At 40.9% G+C, this 5604-nt stretch overlaps 1 pseudogene; it reads left to right on the top strand.

The window, feature by feature from the left end:
• Nucleotides 1-2491: 2491 nt before the first annotated feature.
• Nucleotides 2492-3359, top strand: LOC138144599 (small ribosomal subunit protein uS5 pseudogene; annotated as a pseudogene).
• Nucleotides 3360-5604: the final 2245 nt, after the last annotated feature.

Genomic DNA, 5604 nt, shown 5'->3' with positions numbered 1-5604 from the left:
TTATTCTACTTCTGTTCCCAAGTTCTCACTCATCTAATTCTCCCCAGGATTAGTTAATTTTTTAATTCAATAAACATTTATTTAGTGCATACTTTATGCTAGGCAATGTGCTCATCTCTGGGGATATAAATAAGAAAAAAGAAAGTCCCTGCCCTCAAAAAACTTACAATCTAATGGTGGAAGACAATACACAAAAAGCAAGCTGGAAAGGTGTTGGAGAAGAAGTAATAGGTGTGTGGAGTTGAAACCAAGCAGAGCTGTCTATGGAAAGAGGAGAGTGAGCACCACGATTAGTATTTAAAGTCCTCTAGGAATGGACCATTTCCAGCCCAACTAATTTTCTTTTTTTTTTTTAAAGCAATTGGGTTAAGTAACTTGCTCAAGGTTACATGGCCAGTTATTTCTTGGTGTGGTGCTAAGTATCCAAGCCCGGATTTGATCCCCAGGTCATCCCGACACTGGAGCCAGTGCTATTACTCGCTGTGCTACCTGGCTGCCTCCCAACTAATTTTCTTTTGATTCAGTCAGAGAGTGAATGTTTACACTGTAATTTTTGTACTGTCCCGCCCTCCAGGAGCTCACTTTCCAGTAGAGAAGACAACATACAAATAACTATGTACAGGTAAGATATAAACAAAGTCAGAGAGCATCTGAGTCAAAGTACCATCTTAAAGGTGCATCTGGAAAGGCTTCTTGCAGAAAATGGGGTTTTTACATAACTTAAAGGAATCTAGGAAAGCCATGAGGCAGAGATGAGAAGGGAAAGGATCCAAGCATGGGGGACATCCAGTGAAAATGTCTGGAGTTGAGAGATGGATTGTCTTGTTTTAGAAACACCAAGAAAGCAGTGTTACTGGATTGTACAGTATATGAAAATGAGTAAGGTATAAGAAGATTAGAAAACTCAGAAAGGGAATAAGTTCTGAAAGATTTTAAAAGTCAAACAGATTATTTTAATATTTGATCCAAATAAGACCTTTTCCTGAGAACTGTGCCATAACCATTTTTTTTCTGGGTAATTTAATCATTTTATTAATAAGACCTGAAGGTTATTAATAAAAAGATGGTCATGTGGCCATTTCTCTTAGATCAAAGACCCATAACCATTTTTATATTCCCAAATGCCTAACAAAGTAACTTGCACATAGTAGGAATAGAAGATCTCAAGTTAGAAATTGTAAATTCCACTCTCCTCATTTTGCAAATTTAGCCTATAGAGGTTAAGTAACTTACTCAGGGTCATATAGGTAGTAAATAATAGAGCCCAATTGCAGCCAAAGTCCTCTGACTCAAAAACCAGGACATTTTTCACTGTAATGTGTTGCCACTTTTAAATGCATAATAAATTTTAAATTTATTGAATGAATTGACTTATATATCATTGTAATGTGGCTGTACAGAAAAGCGGGATTCATTGAGAATTACAACAGATAGAATAATTTTAAAATCAGATTTTACTCTATATGTAAAAAGTCTGGGAAGACATGCATGTGGAAATAAATCTAGGAAACTATCATCCTACAAGAATAGGGAGGGAGGCAGGGACCTCAGAGCCATCATCATCCAGGCAAGACATAGGTTAAATAGATACCAGGGAGTGGAGCATATCTGAAGCAAGGAGACTGTCATTAGAAAAATGGGACTTTGAGTTCAAGATACTATAAGTAAAAACAGTTCTGAGTAATATGAAGGTTCAAGGTGTTGACAAGTAGCTGAAAAAATGTGGAGGTGAAAATCAGAGGAGTTGAAGATCTAGAAATGTTAAGATCAGGATATTAGAAAGTTTCTTTACTAAAGACAGCTGAAGTTAAACAAAACAAGATTTGACACTCAAAGGATATACAAGAGTTATCTGGGAAATTACCTGGAACATCTCATTCCTTGACCATGCTGTAATAATGACAATGAGGTTATGACACTGAGGAAGCATTCAATAAATTCTCATTGACTGACTGGTGGTGCTTTAATATATGTAGGCAAAAGTACCTTCCAGCCAATGCTTTCTGGTCGGTGTCGTAGATATATATGAAGTCAGGCAAAACCGAGGTGGGAGGGATGTGTACCCAGAAGTGGGGGAAGATGGAACAAAATCAAAGGACAGCTAGTGTCTATTCATATTGGAACAGACAGAGGGGGGGAACAATGTGAAATAAGTCTGAAAAGGTAGGTTGGAGAAATAAGAAAGAGGAAGGAGAGAGGATGAGATTACATGTGGGAAATGACTAAAGGAACAAGGTTAGTCAATGTCCGATTTGATTCTAGTCAATTATTTCAATTTAGTTCAGGCAAAGAGTATTTAGTAAGCAATTTTCTTGTGCCAGGTATTGGGCTAGGTGCTGGGAATACATTTAAAAATATAAAGAATGAACTCTCCCTATACCTAAACTACTTGTATTCTTGTAGGGAGACAAACACATATATGCATTTATATAAAATAAATGCAACAATTTAAAAAAACTACCCTTTTCCTTCTACTTCTAGTGAACACCAAATGGCGGACGATGCCGGTGCTGCAGGTGGTGCAGGAGGCCTCTGGGGCCGTGGCCTTGGAGGCCAGGGAGGCTTCCGAGGTGGCTTTGGCAGTCGGGGCTGAGGTAGAGGCCAGGGCAGTGGCCACAGGGCCTGGGGAGGAAAAGCCGAAGACAAGGAGTGGGTTCCTGTCACTAAGCTGGGCTGGCTAGTCAAGGACATGAAGATGAAGTCTTTGGAATTGATCTATCTTTTCTCGCTTCCTATCAAGGAATCTGAGATCATAGCTTTCTTCCTGGGATCTTCATTGAAAGATGAGGTTCTGAAGATCATGCCTGTTCAGAAACAAACTAGAGCTGGACAATGTACCAGGTTCAAGGCTTTTGTGGCCATTGGTGAATACAATGGCCATGTTGGTCTAGGTGTCAAGTGCTCCAAGGAAGTGGCCAGGGCTATTCGTGGTGCTATCATTCTGGCCAAGCTGTCCATCGTTCCTGTGAGACGTGGCTACTGGGGGAACAAGATGGGCAAGCCTCACACAGTGCCCTGCAAGGTCACTGGGCAATGTGGGTCAGTTCTGGTGCGCCTGATCCCCGCCCCTAGAGGTACTGGCATTGTCTCAGCTCCTGTGCCTAAGAAGCTCCTGATGATGGCTGGAATTGATGACTGCTACACTTCTGTGAGAGGCCACTGAGCAACTTCGCTAAAGCTACCTTTGATGCCTTCTCCAAAACATACAGCTATCTAACCCCAGACCTGTGGAAGGAGACTCTGTTCACTAAGTCTCTTATCAGGAATTCACCAACCATCTTGTGAAGACTCACACTCAAGTGTCTGTCCAGAGGACCCAGGCAGCTGCTGGGGCAACACATAGATTTTTTTTTTTTTAATAAACAAATAAATTGAACTATGCCTGCTTAAAAAAAAAACTACCCTTTTAAACTCTGAGACTCAGTTTCTTCATCTGTAAAATATAGGAGTTAGATTAGATTCCTCCCAGTTCTAAAATTGTGGTGCTATGACTTAGGAACCCTCCCTTGTAAAGCCAAGCACGAGCAGCTTTCCATAGGACTGCTGCTGGGAACAGATTTTAAGATTCTGATTACACAGTATAGTGAACACTATTTATTCCATAACAAATAAGAGCAAAACATTCACAGTAAATCAAGGTACAACATTCACAATGTTACAATTTATCACAGAAAATCAAAATATAACATTCACAACAACTTATCACAGAAAATGGCCACATAGTTTTCACTATAGTAGTCACAAAGTTTTGAACAAAGAACAATCATTTAGTAACTCAATCATTCAATTATTTCAATCATTCAATCATCCTTAAGGAGATTTGCCTCCTTAAAGGACACCAAGTACAATAGTCATAGGGCACACCAAGTAACAAATCAATTGCTCATTCAGTCATCATTCAATTCAATCATCAGAAAACACACAAGCCCTCCACCCCTAGGTCACTAGTAAATTACAATTTCTCAGTCAGTACACAGTATCCAAGTAAAGTATTCTTTCAGCTTGACTTGAGGTGATCTCTCAGATTCCCTAAATCCCCTTGCATGGTCCCAGATCCTACCTGGTTTCAGTAAACTGTCACCTGGGTTCAAAGGCAGACCACTCCCAGGTCATTGTCCAGCTCTCCATGCACTTCCTGTTCCACACTGAAGCTCACAGTGTCCAGTCCACCTTAAATCCTTCAAATTCTCTGTTTCCAGGAAGTCAAGGCTTAACAAAGCCACAAACCATTTCATAAAAAGTACCAGAATCACAGTCAAGCTTCCTCAGTCTTCGGCAGCTCCAGCTGGCCCTCAGCTCTGACTGGCCCTTGGAAATCCTCAGCAGCTCTGGCTGGCCCTTGGACTCAGCAGAAGTTTCAGCTGGTTCCCAGAATCAAAATCATTTCACCCAGGTTTTCAAAATCATTCTCTCCAGCCTGGGGGGCCTTTCCTCTTCAGCCTCCCCAGTGGCAGCAGCTTCTGCGTCCACAAAGCTTGCTCCAAGAAGATCTGACTCTCCCTCTTGGGGCTTTTCCTTATATACAGTATTGCTCCTCCCTATTCATCCCTTTCCTGTTATGTCAGCAATAGGGGATCACACCTTCTGTTTCTTTAGCAGAGGCTTGATTAATTACTAAGTGCTAAGTACCTGTTACCTTTGCCAATACAAAGGGATCAAATGACATTACTATTACATACCTCTTGCTAAATGCAACTTTGACTGGTGATCCAGTGATGTCTGAGGCATTCTCCATTGCTGCCTTTATATCTCAAGTTCTGAGTCTCTCCACTGACCCCCACCTGGTTCAAGCTTCCATCCTCTTTCTGGTTTCTGATCTGTTCTGGTGAAGTCTGAGGGCTTTCCTGTGTCCTGTGTTGTCCTATGTTGCCGTCCACAGCTTCCCACAGACAATTGTTGGCCTTTAGACGTGGTTGCTTGCTAGTGATTCTTCCTCTTAATTTGTCAGTTAGGTGGCTCAGGGGATAGAGTGCCGGGCCTAGAGACAGGACGACCTGAGTTCAAATGTGGCTTCAAACACTTACTAGATGTGTGATCTGGGCCACGTCACTTAACCTCTGTCTGCCCCAACTTCCTCAACTCTAAAATGAGGATAATAATAGCACCTACCTCAAAGAGTTGTTGTGAGGATCAAATGTGATAATATTTGAAGTGCCTAGCACAGTGTCGGGCATATAGTTGTTGTTATCTTTTTTTTTTGTCTTTCATTTTTTGAAAGAGGACTGATGACATCATGGGGTAATGCTTTGACTTGATCATTGATTGGATTTAAGTGAGGTGAAATTGTCCAAAGTCATCAGCCTCACTTTCTATTCCAGTCATTAAAGTCTAGTGGCAAGATAAAAAGTCAAGATTCTTCTGGCAATGGCCCAGGATGCAGTGGATGACCTTGGTGTCATTGATGTTTGACCAGCCTTTAAGTGGTCGATATCTCCTGCTTCAGCCACCTTCATGGACTTTGAAACAAATTGTTCTCAGTTGCCTATTTCACAGAGGGATGTCTTCACATGCTTCATTATTCATTTAGCATTTTATCTCCCCTCCCCAATTACATGTAAAAACAATTTTTAACATTTGTTTTTTAAATTTTTGAATTTCAAATTC

This window comes from Petaurus breviceps, unplaced genomic scaffold (assembly GCF_028583685.1).
Source record: "Petaurus breviceps papuanus isolate PSGF00001 unplaced genomic scaffold, PetGlider_PUasm1.0 90701, whole genome shotgun sequence".
NCBI classification, from domain to species: Eukaryota; Metazoa; Chordata; class Mammalia; order Diprotodontia; family Petauridae; genus Petaurus; species Petaurus breviceps.
Note: the sequence above shows the minus strand (reverse complement) of the source record. Positions and strands in the feature narration are given on the sequence as shown.